The sequence below is a fragment of the Acinonyx jubatus genome, chromosome E2 (genome assembly GCF_027475565.1).
Source record: "Acinonyx jubatus isolate Ajub_Pintada_27869175 chromosome E2, VMU_Ajub_asm_v1.0, whole genome shotgun sequence".
In the NCBI taxonomy this organism is placed as follows: Eukaryota; Metazoa; Chordata; class Mammalia; order Carnivora; family Felidae; genus Acinonyx; species Acinonyx jubatus.
In genome coordinates, this window is record NC_069396.1 from 46009932 (window position 1) to 46027260 (window position 17329).

At 51.5% G+C, this 17329-nt stretch overlaps 1 protein-coding gene and 1 long non-coding RNA gene across 7 annotated transcripts in view; one reads left to right on the forward strand and one right to left on the reverse strand.

Moving 5' to 3' along the window:
• Window positions 1–17329, forward strand: part of ACTN4 (actinin alpha 4) — a 70627-nt gene that overhangs the window by 22720 nt on the left and 30578 nt on the right. The window lies entirely within an intron of this gene.
• Window positions 11017–16095, reverse strand: LOC113595299 (uncharacterized). Of its 2 annotated transcripts, XR_008293447.1 has the most exons (4): window positions 15036–16095; window positions 13285–13357; window positions 12193–12269; window positions 11017–11852 (listed from the first exon to the last, which is right to left on the reverse strand). It is a non-coding gene; the product is annotated as an uncharacterized LOC113595299 (long non-coding RNA). The 2 variants fall into 2 exon arrangements; XR_008293448.1 differs by lacking the exon at window positions 12193–12269.

Below are 17329 nucleotides of genomic sequence, written 5' to 3' on the forward strand. Positions count from 1 at the left end.
TGGGCAGAGGTTTCAGCTGCCACCATGGGGTTTTCTGACGAAAGGTCAGCTAGGTGGACCCAACTCTTCATCACCCAGCTAGGAGGCCTCGTAGCAGAGCAAGAGCAGGGCCTGGACACGGGGGGTCCTGCGGTGCACTGCGGGGCCAAGCGGAGGCCCGAAGTTGGACCTGCTGTGTTCTCAGGCTCTCTCTGGCCTCGGAGGCTGTAGGCACGAACATAGGCCGTGAAGCCAGAGAGGCTCTAATGCTGATCCTGGCCCTGTACTTACTGCCCGAGGCACCTTGGGCAAGGAAGCCTCGATTTCCTCACCTACAAAATGGGGCCAGTGATGTATCTTCCTAAGGCTTGTCAGGATCCAGCGAGGTGATGGTGTGGGGCTCGTCTGGCATGTGGTAGAGATCAGTACATGATGGCTGTTTTAATTACTAGTCTGTCTACTAGGATGGAGGTTGGGGTGGAGTCTTTCTGAGGTTTCATCCTGTGGGATGTAGAGTCCCAATAAGAGTAGGGTGGGGTCAGGGACTATTTTTCAACTAGGAAACTGCAGCCAAAGATCTAAAGGAAGAGTGCTGTCTTAGGTGTAAATTTGAAGCCAGCTGCTCTTTGAAGATTGGCCTTGAGTTCTAGCAAGTTCAGCTGCTAGGTATGTCTGCATTAAGCATTGAAGGGGTCCTGGAAGTGAGTTTCCTAGAAAGAGGCAGCAATCTATTACTCATCCTGATTATGTCAGACTCAGGGCGGTGGATGGAGCCCCTGTGGCTTAGGGGCAGACTCCGTATTGCTGGCTGAGAAAGCCAAGGCGGGGGAGAACGTGCGCCTTGTACGGCAGTGGCCTGCGAGTGGGCTGCAGACCTCGCTGAGAGAGGCCGCTGAGAGAGGCCGGTGGGCCCCTCAGGGCCTCTGAGGAGGAAGCTAGTGAGGTATTCTGTGTCCCTGCTGAGCACCGCATGTGTCCTTCCCTCTGGGAAGCCCCCCCCCCACCCCCTACCCCCACCTCCCGCCCTCCGGCAGGGCGTCTGTGGCCGGATGTGGAAGGTAAACAGGCAGCCAGCCCTTCTGCTCTACACTGCAGACAGGCCCAGAAAGGCCCCAAAGGCGCAAGCTGCAGCTTTTCATCTCAGGAAGCCCTGAGGTCCTCCTGGCTCTCCTGAAGCAGCCTCACTGTCCCTTTGCCAGGGCAGAACCAGGTGCTCCAGCGTCTGGGTGCCAGCGTGGCCAGGTGCTGATGATGCAGTTTGAGTAACAACCCCAGGCCCTCCTGTCCACTCTCTACTTGGGAGCCAGATAACATCCTGCTTGAAATCTCGATCGGTATCCCTTGCCCTTGGGACCAAATCTGGAAGTCCCCTCGGCCCTGTAGGACCTCCTCTCCCCTTCCCGTCCGACCACTATGCTCCAGGCACACCAGCTGCCTCTACTCCATGCTCTTTCCCACTTTCCTGCCTTCCCTCTCCAAATCCCCAATAATCCCAGCTCTTGCTCATTCTTTTTTTTTTTTCATTCTTTTTTTTTTTTTAATGTTTATTTTGAGAGAAAGAGAGCACACACGTTCGGGGGAGGGGCAGAGAGAGAGAGAGAGAGAGAGAGAGAGAGAGAGAAAATCCCAAGCAGGCTCACCACTGTCAGTGTAGAGCCAGACACAGGGCCTGAACTCAGGAACCAAACCATGAGATCATGACCTGAGCCGATATCAAGTCGGGACGCTTAACCAACCAAGCACCCAGGCGCCCCTTTTTTTCATTCTTTAGATCTAAGTTTATATTCCTCTTTGTTGGGAAGTCGTACCTGACCCCTCCAGCCTAAGGTTCGGTCCCTCTCTTAGGGGCATGTCTATTACCTCTACTTATCCTTCTAGGCTGAACCAACCTTTGCTCTCTCTGCTCACTGTGAGACTGTGAGGGCCTTGAGAACAGAGGCTGGATCTGTTTTGTCCACTGCTGTATCATGGGACAGGGTCTGCCAGATACAGGTGCTCAGTAAATAAATATCTATTGAATGAACAGACAAATAGCCAGCCCATCAGCCACCTCTCCACCCGTCACTTGTTTTAATGTCTCTTGTGGGACAGTGCCTCTGCTTGGTGTTAGGGGTAGAGATTGATTGCCCACAAGCCATCCTCTGAGAAGGAGGGTACTGTCACTCCCCAAGACCAGGCCGTCTCTGCAGGCCAGTTGAATCCCATCTAAAAGCTGGCCCTGTTGTAAGCTGTGTGCTCTGGAAGGTCCTAAGAAGTCCTCCCCTGGGTCACTTCCAGCCACAGTAGCCAGCTGTCCTCACGGAGTTGAGCATCAATGCCTGTAGTGATGAAGCACAAATAGGATGCTTTTTGAGTGGGGAAAGAGGGGAAATCATCGTTAGAACAGAATCCTATTCTGTGCAAATATTTAACAAGCTAGATGTCCACACATTGTGTGCCAGGCACGGGTCTAGGCAGCAGGGACACAACGGTGATCGTGACAAGAAGAAGGCCCCTGCTCTCAAAATGGTACGGGTGGCCAAATGCAGGGAGACCTGTCTTTTTTTCTTTTTTTTAACTTTTTCTTTTTAGACAGAAATTGCTACCTGTAAGTCAAATTAACTTATATAGTAAGAGACAGTGAAGTGTTTTGTTTCTAGGGATAGCTAAAAACATCAAAACATAGCCCTGTGGTTTAGCAGACTAGCGACCTTCTTGAAACCCAGCTCACTATTGTACCGTGTTCTGAGGTAGCCCACTTGTCTCCGTGTCCTGAGCTGAGCCTGGAGACAGACGTGCAATACCAGGAAAGGAAACGCGGTCTGAGCTATGTTTGGTGGTCATCGTTATTTCTGGAGCATTGGCAGAGAAGTCCGTACCACGGAAAATCTAGAGAAAGATAGGCTACACGATGTGGTTGAGCAGAATTCGATAGCTGCCCATGGCTCTCCAGGCTCTCCATGGGACCCAGAACGACAGGCCACCCTGTGTCAGCTGTCAGGCTTGGCCTTGAGCTTTGTCTGCCTCGTCCCTCCACACCTCGTCACTGTTGGCGAGAGCCATCCTGGGGAATCGGCCACTCTGTGTTCCCGAGTCCACGCCCCTGGGACCTTCTCTCTGTTCGGGACACAAAACCTGAGACTGTTTTTCCTTTTAAATGCAACTTTGTTCTGCAGGAGAGGAGAAAGGCAAGAAAGAGAGTGCTTGTTCATTTGAGGATAGTGAGGTGTGGTCTGATACCCCTTTGAAAAGGGCCTCTTTGCCCCAGCGGCCTTTACCGGGTAATGAGAGGAGGGGGGCCCAGGGAACTCAGTGGGAAACTGAAGCCGGAGGGGAGGGTGATTTCAGCTTCTACCTTGGAGCAGTGGAGTCTGCGTCTTTGTAGGAAAACAGAATGGTGCCGGATGGCCCACAAGGGAGGTTCTGTCCTGGGAAAAAGAAATGTCCTTGGATGTTGGCCTTGGGGCATTTAAAAAATCTGTAAGCCTTTGCTCCTCACTTCCCGTATACTTCTCAGCCCGCACAGCTCCTGCAGTCTGCTCTCCGCCATCCCTAGAGACTGGCTGGCTTCCACCTCCGAGGGGTGTGTGCGGCACTGCCTGGTCAGGACGGGTTTGTCCCTTCCCGTGTGCCAGGCATTGTGGTAGGAGCTGGGGATTCAGGTGGTGGCGCCTGCCCTCCTTTCTCAATCTCTGTGCAGTGCGTGATCTTCTCAAAACCCTCACACGCACCCACATGAACACGTGTAGAAGTAGGGAGAATCGTAGGTACCCATCACCCAGCAGAGCAGCAGTTGTCAACATTTTGCCAAACTTGTTTTCATCATCTCCCAGCACATTCCCCACTTCAGATTATTTTAAAGGCCACTCCAGACATCACTTATAAATGCTCCAGTGTGTTGGTCTGATATGGATATATGTATTTTATATAACCACGCCCTGTTACACTTGATGCTTCTGACCATGTCTTAAGGAAAAACCCAGAAACTCCTCCCCTTTGCCTTTCTTGACATCACCTTCTTTCTACTTTTCCGACTCTTCCTTCCCTCCCCTATCTCTGGCTCCTTTCCCTTTCCCTGCCTCTTAAATGTGGGCATTTCATAGTGTCCTTTTTCCCCCGGAGGATTTTATCCACCCTCCTCCCTGGCGTCTGGTCTCACCTCTCAGTGCATGACTCCCGTGTCTCTAGTCCCGACACACCTGTCACTCTCCCATGCAATTATTTGCTCACACATCAGTGTCCCCTGTTAGACTCTGACGTCCTTTGTGGGAGAACCTGGTCTATCTCCTCCCTGAACGCCTCGCACCAGCACCGCGCCCAACCACGGGAGAAGCTCAGGAGATGTTTGAATGGGTGACCGAGTAAGTGAATGCCTGTGGCATATCCCAAACCAAACTTGTTTTCCAGAGCCTGCCTCGGGTCTTTCGTACCTGGCTCTGACATTGCCCCGTCCGTAGGTCATCCAGGTCAGCAGCCAGGTTTTAACTGATTTCTTTCTCTGAATCCTAAGCTTCCTCCTTTCCTTTGCCACCGCTGCTGTCCTGACTCAAGACCACACACTTAAAAGTGCAGATTGTAGTCAGGCTTGGCATGACTTGCCGTGCCACCATTCGCTGCCTTGAGCTGTGTGACTTCGGGGAAGTGCCTTAACTGCTCTGTGAGGATAGTGCCTGCCTCCGTGGGCTGTGGTCGGACCTCAGTGAGTTAACACTGGTGTGCCCTTTGCTCCACGTCTGTTACCCAGGAAGTGCTCTGACATCCGCTCCCAGCATCATCCCTGTTGTACCGTCCTTGCCCAGGCCTCCTGCCGCGGCCTCCCAGCTGGCCTCACTCCAGGCCCCTGGTTCATCTTGTTAGTGCCGTGAACATTATCTTTCTGAGACTCACATCTAATCGGGTCACTGAGAAGCCTGCCCCACTGGCCAGAGAGCAACTTCTGAGTTCTTCAGCCTCTGTCTACCTTCTGACCCCAACTGACACCATCCCCTGCCACTTCTGGGGGGTCCCCAAACATCTGCATGTTTGTGTTTTTCGCTCTCGATGTTCCCACTACGTGGACCGACCTTCTTCCCAGGTCATCACCCTATCAGAATAGTGCTCCTCTTTCACAGCCCAGATCAGGTGTCACCTGCCCTCCGCTGTCCTCGGACCATACCGCCTGCCCTGCAGCGACTGGTTTTCCAGTGGCCCTCTCCAGCAGGACTGTGCACACCTCCAGGGTGGAACTGTCAGGTTCTGCAGGTCTCCCTAGACCCTTGGCTGTGATTCTCTTTACCTGAATCTCCGCTCCCCCAGGAAGTGGGAAAGCTACCTGAAGGCCAGTGTCACCTTAGTAGATGCTTAGTTAAATAAACAGTATTTTTCATGGTCTCCGCCTGTAGCTCTTTCTTTTTTGTTTTCTTGTCCCAGAGGAGAGGGTGCTATGGAAGTTAGAACTTATGGCAAGGGTTTGCTCCCACCGGAGAGAATGGCCGCCTACTTTGGCAACCCTGCTGTGAATTCAGGCTGCCTTTCTGTGGTTCCCCCATCAGGTTCCATCTGTGGGCACCAGGCCAGACCCTGGGCGAACTTTGGGATACAGGCCTTCTTATCTTCCCTTTGTTTGTCGCTCCACCTTCCAGAAGGGAGCAGGCCTCCACCGTCAGGAATGGCAGCACATGTGGTGTGTGCCTTCCTCCAGCCGCCTGCCACCCACGGAGCAGAGAGGATCAAAGGCTTTAGCAGGGGAGGGGTGGGAAGGGCTTTCACGCCAGTGGTGCCAGAACTCCTCTTTCCCCTTCCGGAGCCCCACGGACAGAGCCGGGTCTTCCACTTGATCCGGTGGGATGTAGGGACTACCGTGGAAGGGCCGCAACCATTTGGAATAGATTTTGCACGGAGGATTTAAGATTTAAGGCAATGACATTTTTCAGCAGCACAACTGTTTTTCAAGTTGAATCTCACATGTCTCTGCCATGTTATAAAATAGATAAAAGGAGCTGCTGAGGTTAAATTTGAGGAGGGGGCACCTGCCCTCACCCCCGGCACCCCTGAAGGCAGAGCTCTTTGGGGGATGCTGTTTGAAAATCGCCTCTTGGTATGACTTTCAAGTCTCCACTCTTGTTGGCCATGGAGTGTCCCTTTGTGAAGCCCATCGTGGTTCGCCCTCAGGCCTCTGTGTTTCTAAAGAAGGTAGCCAAGGGTGGCGCGTGGGTGATGGTCACCTCGTAGCCCTGGCTTCCTGGTCGTGTAGAGAGCAAGGTTTTGACAGAGGGCAGCACATGATAGTGGCTCTGCCTTCCGGGTCCTCTCCATCTTCACTGCTGTAACCCTGCCATCCACACGGCCACCAGGGGGGTCTTCCTGCACCATAAATCGGGTCATGCTGCTCCCCCTGTGAGATCCTCCAGAGACTTCCTGTTGGTCTTAGAATGAGACCAGACCTCCCCGCCCCACCCCCACCCCCGCCCCCGCCCCCATGGCCTGTAGGACACCCTGTGAACCAGCCCCTTCTGCTTGTCCTCCCTCTGTTCCAGCCATGCTCCTACTCAGTCAGTTGGCTCTTCTTGTTTGTTTAGGCTCGTTAGTCACCTCCACAGAGAGGTCTTCCTTGATTGGCTGAACTTGATTTTCGCCTCAGCTGCCCCCTCCTCCAGTTGCTCTTGCCACATTGCCCTGTTTAATTGCACCACCACAGTCCAATATCTTCTTTTCTGTTTCTTACCTCCTCCACTAGAGCGGAAACTTCGTGAGGGCCGGGAAGTTTGTCCGTTTTAATCTCAGTGCTCAGAATAGTAGGTGGCATGTGTAGACACCCGATACATTTTTTTTTTTTTTTTGAGAGAGAGAGAGAACATGCAAGAGAGAGTGGGGGGGAGGGGCAGAGAGAGGGGGACAGGGATCTGACACGGGCTCGAACTCATGAACCTTGAGATCACGACCTGAGCTGAAGTCAGACACTTAACCAACTGAGCCTCCCAGGTGCCCCAACACCGAATACATTTTAAGATTAGAATAAATGCTTGAGAGTTTGGGAAGGGCTCAGAGAAGTGTCTCCTCCTTCTGTGGGCCGGGGGCTGCCTGGGAAGGGTGTTTGATGCCAGCATTTTGGGCCCAAGCTGGGATGACTCTAGAATCCTGGGAGGCCCAGCCACCTTCTTTGGTTCTCACGCAGTGTCAAGGCACTGAGACCTCACCATCTTGTTCCCTGCTGGGCGGAAAGCCTGTGCCTGGCAGCGCAGCTCCCGTCTCTCCTTTCTGGACTCCTCTGGGAGAAAGCAGGTGGTTGGGGCTCTCTGAACCCATAGAGGACTGGCTGTTCTGCTCCAGCCTGAAATTGATTTCCTCCAGGCCCTGCCTTGAACCAGGCCCTGTGAACAGAGGGAGGGGTCTAACCCAGGCCTCTCCTGCCACGTGTGAGGAGAGTGATGGAGCCACTTGGCCTGGGAGCCACCAACCTCCCCCCACTTCTAAAAGGCACACAATGGCAGTTGGGCTGCACCTTTGTTTTATGAGTCACCAGTGATAGCCTGTCATAAATTGTTATTTCCTATACTTGCAGAGCTTTATCAGGCCTCTCCTATGCAATCTGGGATTTGATGCAGGGTCAGTTAACACATTGTGTCGAAATCTGTCATTGTGCCCATATAAGGCAAACTCCTCGGGTTACTTTTTACCTTGGCAGAATCACAGGAATGTCAAGGTAACCAGGCCACCTCAGCATAGCTCTGATTCTCGTTGGGTCACCTGACTAGCCCTCCCTCTCCCATGACTCACCCTGCGGCCCAGCGCTGGGCCTCTGGTGCTGGCGGAGGATGGCATTGGCCAAGGGCCTCCGGGACTGCATTTGGTTTTGTGTCTTCGTTAGAGTGGATCGGATGAGAGAAAATATGTGAGGTACCTCACGTGGGGCCCGACACGGCAACAACCAGAAACAGAAAGCAGTCTCAGCCAGACTTGAGGTTGGTTAGGAGACGTGTGGATCCTGACCCTGACGTCTTCCAGCTGTGTGACTGTGACAGATTGCTTCAGCTTTTAGCCTTATCTGTAAAATGTCGAGCATTGAGAACAAATTCTGGCAAGCAGTAAGTGTTCAATAAATGTGAGTCACTTGTACAGTTAGATTAGGGTGGGCCTTATACCCGACCCAGTCATAAAAACACCTCTTGCTGTCTGCGTCGATGGTTCGGCTCCTTAGCAGCGCTGATGGGGCAGGTGGACTGGTAGGCTGAGTCCTCCCTGGAAAGCCGAACCCACATCTTCACAGTGGTGCTCCATTACCTCCCCTCTTCCCAACGCACACGTGCACACAAAGGCACTCCTGTTGTGATGGGGCCGGGAGTCAGATCTGCCCCTGAGAGTGGCAGGGACCTCCCTGTCCTCTGACATCACACTGCTCCTGGAGACAGTCGCCCCTTACTGCGGTTTGGCGGGGCCTCAGTGCCAGCCCCAGGAAGGCCTGTAGGTGGGGCGAGCCAGAGTGAGAGTCTAGCCCTGTCACTGTGCCAGGGTAAACGGTTTCACCATTTTTAATGGAGCAATTATGAGTCAGAGGTTTCAGTCTCTCTTTACTGGTTCCTCCCAGTCCTGTAATTACCCTTTGGCTATAGAACCTTCTTTTCGTTTCTCTTTTTAAAAAAAAAAAAATCCTCCTGAGACATTGGTTGATATTGTCTGTCTTGTATATTCAGGGGGACTAAGATGGAGTGAATATGGTAAAGGAAAAAAGAGACCCCCCAAATCGAGAATGATTTCTTAGCCCACAGAAATTGTGCCCCCCACCCCCCACCGTCACAGGGCCAGGAAGTAGAGCTAGAGCCTGCTCACATGAGGCTAAGGTCTAGAGTGGATAACTGAACACCACCAGTTACCTCTTGGCAAACTCCAAAATCTAAGCCAGGAATTTCTGGTCTGAGGCACCTCCCAGATTGACGATGGATTCATTCACTCTCTCAGCCAGTACTCACTGAGCCCATGTTCAGCGCCAGCCCCAAAGAGGAGTTGCACTGAGCCTCAGGAGAGGGTGGGCAGGCTGACGAGTACCCAGCACCTCCATGGGCCGCCTGCCAGGGCTCGTCCACTCAGAGATGAGAGGAATTGATCACGCAGATAAATGCCCTCCCTATATTCTCGCGGCCTGCTTCTCAAAGGGATCATCTTACGCCCAGGCCTGAGAGCGGGAAGCCAGTGGGACAGAGCGCCCATGAAACAAGTGCATGTCCGTGAGCGCTGCCCCAAGCTCCGGTTTCCCCCACTGTGTCAAGAGCACAGATTTTCAGACCAATCCAGTTCTGCCCTAGCCATGTCACTCACTCCAGACACCCCTCCCTGCCTTCACTGGAGGAGGTTTCTGACCTGATCGGTGGACCATTAAGTCAGAATGTTTCAAGACAAGAAAAAGGAAAAAGGATCACCAAGGAGTTTCGTGGTCAAAAGCGAAACCTGCACCACTGTTAGAAATCACTTGTAGGCCCAGCATGATTGCCCTTCCGCCACCAAGGTCCAGTTTGTGGATCATGTAAGTTCCAGCAGGAAGCAGGCTGTCTTGCTAGAAGGTGAACAAAGGGAGAAATGGTGGTGTTTGCCCATATGCCCCTGCCTGCACACTCTTCTCACTTCTCAGTTCTGTTGGGGAGTCACTGGGGTGGGCCTTGGCTCAGGACGGAAGAAGCACTTGCCTGAATGACACTTGCGTCCCCTCAGTGCCCCCTCTGACCTTTTCTCCCCACATGCCAAATGCCTGTTATCTAGATAAGCAAGTTCATAGGCGGATTTGTCCATGATGAAACGTTGATTCTAAAGACTGGTTTTCTTAGGCACCTGTTCGGATTCCAAGACACACAGTCTCGGTGCCAGAATTGGCTCACTTGGCTATCTTTTTGAAGGATCAAAGTTTAAACCAGACGATCTTTAATCTCCCTTCCTACCCCGAAACCTGAGCTCAACTGTAAGCCATTGAAAGTAAATGGGGTTTTTGTAGCTCAGACTCCCTGTTCTCCAGGTGAAGGGCCCCTGTGCCTGATCGTTTCACAGCAAAATGCCACATTGGGCCAGAGGAGGCGGAGGGCATGTCCCCAGTCTGCTGCTGCCCTAATTTAAAAACTGCCTTTTGGGAGGTGGAAGTTTTCTTTCTCTTTTAAAGGTAGCTATTTCAGGTAGGCCTCACCCATCTCTTCTTCCTGTTAAAAAGCTTTCTTTTGAGAGCTGAGTGCCGCTTTCCACCTCCACCCCGTGGCCCCCACCTGCCTTTAGTTCAGACCCTTATCTCCCTGTGTACTCTCTGTGGGGAGGGCAGGCTCTTCCCCTGTGGGGAGGACCCAGTTCTTTGGAGTGTAATCTGAGTAGCTTTGGGTTGGTTGGTTGGTTGGTTGGTTGGTTGGTTTTCCATGTGTGGGATAGCTCCTGAAAAGGTCTGTTTGAGAATAGGGCACCTCCCTACCCTGGGCTGCCTACCCCCTGCTTCTCTGAGATTTCTTTTAGCTCCAAGGTCCAGTTCAGTCTAACAAATCCAAGGGTTGCGTAGTTCTAACTGGGCCTCGTATTCCTTCCTCAGAGAATGCGAGAGTTTAATAAATTAGAGTGGTGGTTCTCAACCCTGGCAACGTTTTAGGCTCACTTGGTAAGCTTCCTGAATTCTGTTGCTCAAGACCCACCTTCAGGTCCTTCATTAGGCCTGGGGTGAAGTTTTGGCATTATTATGAAACTCTGAGGTCCATATATTTATTGTCAATTGATTTCCAGCAAGAGTAAAAGACATATTCAATGGGGAAAGAGTAGTCTTTTCAATAAATAGTGCTAAGACAACTGGATATCCACACGCAAGTAATGGATGGAGTTGGACCCCTACCTCACACCATATACAAAATAACTCCAACTGGATCAAATATCTAAATATAAGAACTAAAACCATAAAACTTAGAAGAAAACGTAAGCATAAATCTTTGTGACCGTGGGGGCACTTGGGTGGCTCAGTCGGTTAAGTGTCCAACTCTTGATTTTGGCTCAGGTCATGATCTTACAGTTGTGAGATTGAGTCCTGCATCAGGCTCCGTGCTGAGTATAGAGCCTGCTTAAGATTCTCTCCCTCTGTCCTTCCCCTGCTTGCGCATACATGCGTGTGCTCTATCAAAAATAATAATAATAATAATAATTTTTAAATATCTGTGTGATCTTGGATTAGGCAATGTTTATTAGATAGGACACCAAAAACACAAGCAACCAAAGAAAAATAGTTATATTAGACTTAGTGACAATTAAAAACTTTTTTTGCTTCAAAGAACACTCAGAAAGTAAAAGTAAAAAGACAGTCTTCAGGATGGGAGAGAATATTTACAAATCATATATCTGATAAGAGTCTAGTGTCCAGAATATATAAAGAATGCCTGCAACATATCAATGAAAAGACAAATAACCAGTTAAAAAATGGACTAGAAGACAGATTTTCCAAAGAGGTTAATCAGATGCTCAGCATCATTAATTATTAGGGAAATGCAAATGAGACACCACCTCACACCCACTAGGAAGACTATAATCAAAAAGTCAGATAATAACAAGTGTTGGCAAGGATGTGGAGAAATTGGAATGCTCATATGTTGCTGATGGGAATGTAAAATGATGAAGCCTCTTTGGAAAACAGCTTGGTAGTTCCTCAAACGATTGAACGTAGAGTTGCCATATGATCCAGGAGTTAGACACCTAGGTATATACCCAGGGGAATTGGAAACACGTTGGCGCAAAACCTTACACATGAATGTTTGTAGCAGCATTATTCATAATAGCATAAGTAGGAATGACCCAAATGTCCATCAACTTGAGAATGAATGGATAAACAAAACATGAGACATCCATAAAGTAGAGTATTACTCAGACAAGAAGTGATGAAACACTCACTGATACAGGCTACAACGTGGGTTAACCTGGAAAGCACAATGAAAGAAGCCAGACACAAAGGTTACATACTGTATAATTCCATTTATATGAAATGTGCGTAAAAGGCAAATGCATAGAGACAGAAAGTAGATTAGCAGTTGCCAGGAGCTAGCAGGAAAGGGGAGATAGGGAGTGCTCACAGTTTTGGGGTGATAAAAATGGTATGGGATTAGATAGTGGTGATAATTGTACAGCCTCATGAATAAGTTAAAGCTCACTGATTTTTATACTTTAAAAGGGTGGGTTTTATGGTATGTGAATTACAACTCGGTTTTAAAAAATTGGCTCTCCAAACTGTGCACTTGATTAAAAAGAATACACGCATACCTATGATACAGCAACTCTGCTTCCATATTGCGTTAGTTATCTACTGCTGGGTAGCAAATTGCCTCAAATCCTGGTGGCTGAAAACAATATTCATTGTCTTAAAAACTGAGAGAGAGAGAAAATAACAAAAACCAGAAGAGCTCACAGGTAATTCTAAGGTACAGCCAGGGTCAAGGACCTCTGGACTTCAAGGATCTCGGGAAGTGTGAAAAACCAGGTCTGATCATTATATTCCTTTGGTTTGGTAGTCGCGTGGCCAGGCTAAGGGAAGGGAGGTTTGGGGGAAGACCACTTTGTGTCGGCCGCCAGAGTGTAGCCAGCAATACTGGGGGTGTGTGGCTTCACCCCTTTGGAACAGGAACTACACAGTAACGAATGGAACATCTACTGATCACTTACTCTCCGCAGGCTGTGCGTATTGCCCTATTGAATGCTCACACCGTGCCTATTACCTTCATTTTACAAAGGAGGAAACTGAAGCTGAGGGAGATGACCTCTGTTTTCTAAGGCCTCGCACAGTAAGTGGCGTGGCGAGGCGAGGATTTGAAGCCATGTTTGAGATTCGAGAGCCCTTGCTCTGGAGCACTGTGCCACTCTGTCCTTTCCTCAGCCTGCCTCGTAGCCTGCCCACTGCTACCCACCGCCTAGGTCCCGCCCTTGAGCCAGGGTCTCTGCAAGTCCAGTGGCCTTGATGCCTGAGTGAATGCGGCTCCTGAGGGCTCGCTCCTGTCCTTCTGTTGGAGTGGCAAGCCGCGAGCAGCATCTTCCGTGGCTTGCGTGTGGAATATCTGTAGCCCCAGGATTTATTTTTGTGAACTTTTGAAAGCAAGCAGTTTTAGCCCTAAATCTTGGGACTCTCACCAGTACAAAATGGGATTAGAAACCGTGAAGTCATAAATGACTAGACATGAGAGGCCCCAAACACATTCCATTCATTGTAGGATTTACTAAGGACTCACTGTGCAAGGCAGTGGGGTCCTGCGGCAAACAGGACTCGGCTCTCATAGAGATTCTGGTAGGCTTGGGAGGAAGACTGGTTCTGGACAAAGGACATAATTTCTGAGAGTAATAAGTACAATGAATATGACCTACCGGAGTAAAGTGATTGTATGGTGCAGATGTCAAGGGCAAGGAAGACCTGGGGTGATGTCATCTGAGGGAAGTCCTGAGTGATGAGAAATAACGGGCCCTGTAAAGACCTACAGGAAAGTTTTTGACGAGCGCTTATCGCGAGGTAGGAACTACACGCAAGTCAGTCTGTTGGAGCGACAGCGTGCTCGCTTTCTGGTGCTTTACAGGGTGACTGGCCGAGGCAGGAACGTTGGCTGCCGGGGAGGGGGTGTGGGGGAAAGCTGGTTTCTGGATGGACACGCAGGACCTTTGGAATGTTCACTACTCCACTCTGCGGTATTTATACCTCTCCTCCGACTGGGAAGTCAGAGCTTTTTTGTGTAGGCTGAGAAAAGTCCGAATAAGGCAGCGTCGGGCCAGGACATAAGCAACATTCCATATTTCCCTGTAATTGCTTTCAAATTAGGTGATGTCGTCATGGGGCAGGCACACACAGCATGCCTGCTCTGCCCCTGGCTGGCTATGGATTGAGTCCTGGGCGGGCAGCTCACTGTGTCCCCCGTGCTGCGAAACCACCAGCCTCAGTTTCCCGTCCTGGTGGGGCTGCATCCATCTACGTTGTGGCCACGTTATCATGACCAGTCCGTTATCTGTTCTCAGCCTGCTCCCTGGTTTCTGTCCCCTTCAGATCTGGTAAAGGCAGTGGGTCTTCAAAAATAGTACTCACATACGATCTCAGAACCGTCCAGAGGCTCACAGATCCCCTCGCTCCCTGGACGGTCCGTGTGGATGTTGCCAGGGTGATCGCCTTTTTGCCTGAGCCACTGGCAACCCAGATTCCCTTCGGCTGAGCTGTCGAGCCCTGAAAGGGCCTTTATGGTGGGAGCAGTTTCTGCTTTCAGGAACTGAAAAGATGCCCCGCTGGGGCTAGGCCTTGTCTGAAGCCTGGCAGTGGCTAGGCAGATGGGTGATAAGAAGGCTGGATGCCTGTCCTAGGAATAAATAGCCATCCCTCCCTTGTGTCCAAGCCCCAGACACCCTTCCTGAGGACCCGTGGAAGCAGGAACCATGGGCAGCATCAGAGGCCACAGCAGGCAAGGTGGGAGTTCAGGAAGTGGGACGGCGCCCTCCCCCTCAAGGCAGCTGATGCCCCAGCGGAGCGGCAAACCCGACACGGTATTGCAGAGACGGGGTCTGAAAACTCCCGGCACCGTAGGGAGCCCTGTCTTGCCTCCGTGTACCCTGGGGGAGTTTGCCGTGACCAATTGCAGTCAGTCCTGGGCCTCGTGGGTCAGGCTGTCGGCCCGGGCTGTCCCGCGAAGGGGGTGGGCAGCGTACACGGTGGAAGGCGGGGGATGCGGTGTGAGGCAGCAAAGAGCTTTTCCTAAAATCGTGTGAAGCGTGGAGTCAGTGGAATCCACATGTGAGCATCTGCCGCGTGAGTAGAAATAGTGCAGCCTTCGACCCTGGTCCGGGAGCCCTCTTTGCCGGGGCCGATCCTTGAAGCCAGTATGCTCGCCCCCGCCAAGGGACTGGGCTGAGCCTGCTTCCAGACCCAGACTGACTTTGCAAGAGACTCCTTTTATTCTGGGTTCAGTGGAATCCCAGCTCCCAACAGACATTTCCCTCCACACCACCCCCTTCAGTGCTATGACCGTGTTTTGTAACAGGGAACGTGTTTTGTAACAGGAAGTCGTTGAGAAGAAGAGGGAAGGAAAGTTTTTTCAGCTGGGCAGCCTCATCCCACCAGGACCCTTTCCTCTCGCACTCACCATCACTGTGCCCACTGGAATGCCACTTGGTTGCTCTGTCTTAAGATGTTTGCTTCGGATTCAGTACTGCCCCAGAGTAGACAGGGTTTACCTCTTTGGGTTGGAGGAAGGAATCATTGATGAATGGCTCATTAAAGCCCCCTGCTGCCACATTCCCGGCTGCTTAGGTCACCTCCAGAACAATATCCATCATTCATTCACCCAGCCGCCCCACATCCTGGCCACTGGGAGGGGTCCTTGTGACACAGGAAGGACTTTATGGCCAGTGATGGCCTCCTCTCCCTCCCCCCACATACAGAGTGACAAAGCAGAAACCGCCCAGGGGCCCCTCTGAAGCTTGCCGTCCCCGGTGCACCACCGCACTGGGAGTGGTGACTGGGTCCCAAAGGAGCCAACAAGCTCCTCTTTCTCTTCTGCCGGCCCTCCCTCTCCCCCACTCACACCCTGTGCTATTTTAGCAACCAGAGAAGAATCTTGAACAAGCTGCCAGTGTGCAGAGGCAAGTTCTAAAGCCTCTTCTCTGTGGTTTTTTTTTTCACGTGTGTTCTCAAAGACAGACAAGTCCACATCCTTCCTTCCTCCCCAGATAGGCCGAGGGCTGGGCTCAGGCTCCCTTCTCACAATGGCAAGGACAGGCTGGGAGCAACAGGGCCACCACTGGCTTTGTTTTCGCTGCCTCACAGTGGGTCCAGGCCACCCTTGAAGAAGTAGGGGAGCTTTTGGAGGCATAGCTCTGCCTGCCCACCTCACTCTGTGAGCTCCCCTCCAGCTTGGGGGCTGAGGTGGGGCTGGGGCCTTCCTAACTCTGCTCTGCTGGCTCTGCTTTGCCAAGCGTACTTAGCATCCCACTCAGGCCTTGTGGATGAGCGGCCGCCCCATGTTTGAAACTGTTGATGAGCTCTGTGACCTTGGGCAAGTCACTTACCCCTCCTCACCTCAGTTTCCTCATCTGTAAAATGGAGATGATAATTTACACGATCATGAGGTTGGAGGTTTTAAAGAGTCCCTATGTAGAAATGGTAGGAAGCAGTAATTAGCGATGATTGCATAATTACCTTTAGCATGCCCTCCCCCCCCCCGAATGTAAATTCTGCATCTGTTTCGCTTCTTCCCATGCCCAGTGTCTAGTAGGGGTTCCAAGTTGGGAATCAACCAAGTAAATTCATTGAGCACCTGAGGACAGGGCCACTGTTCCGAGTCCGTGCTTACCATGAAAATGGCCTTAACAGTAAAGCCTAGCTGAGCTCGATGCTCTTTGTCTTTTCCTCCTCCCACAGGGTGCCAGTAGCTCTGAACAACCCCCCCCCCCCCCAATAAAACAGAAACACTGAGCTTGTCTTTCTCAGTCACAACAGTTAGTATCTCCAGCATGGCTCCTCTGTCTTCCTCCCACTGCCGAGTTTCTCTTGGAGGCTTTTTACTCTCTTTTTTCCTGGTCCTCACGCATTGACCCTTGCCCCCTTCAGCTCTGTCCTCAGCCAGCAGCAGCCAGTGTGACCTTTGGAAGGCCCCGTGAGGTAGGCCCCACCAGCCTCATGGCACAGCTTGCTCTACCTTGTTCCCTCTTTTTCTCTCTCCAGCCTCCTGGAGGGCCTTTGCACATGCTGTTCTTGTTATCTGCACAGTCTCCCTTATTTTTTGTCTTCACTCATTCTCAGTCCTATCAGAGTGGGAGAATTACCTCGGAAACTACCCCGTGTCTGCCCCTACCTAGATCAGGAGCTTGCATGCTGAATGGTCTTTCGCTCCCTTTCTGGGGGCAGCGGGGAAGAGGGCAAACGCATGACACCTTGGAGTGGGGCCTCTGGGGCTCAGAGGACCTGGCTTTAAGTCCGGCTCTGTAACTTTCCAGGTGCGTGACTCCCTGTGGTCAAGTCACAACACCTGTCTGACCCTCGGTTTCCTCATCTGTAAAATGAGCCCGTAGTGGCTCCTACCCCACAAGATAGTTATGCAGCTGGGAGAAATTAATACGTGACAAAGTGCCTAGAACAGTGCCCGGCACGTAGTGAGCTCTATAGAGGTGGCTGCTCCGGTCATTACTATTACTTTTCCTGCGGCTGTTATTTCTGTAGCTGAGCGGTCGCTTGATTACTGACATCCTCTCCCTGTTCAGACTGGGTGCTCCGTGAGAGTGCAGGCTGTGTCCACTTTTGCTCACTCCTCTGTCCTCGACACAGGACCTGGCCTGGGGTCGACCCCCAGCAAATGCTTGTCAAGGGAATGGACGTGTTCCAACCCCACGGAAGCCTGGGGCATGCGGAGCAGTGGAACCTGTCAGCCGTTGGCTCAGC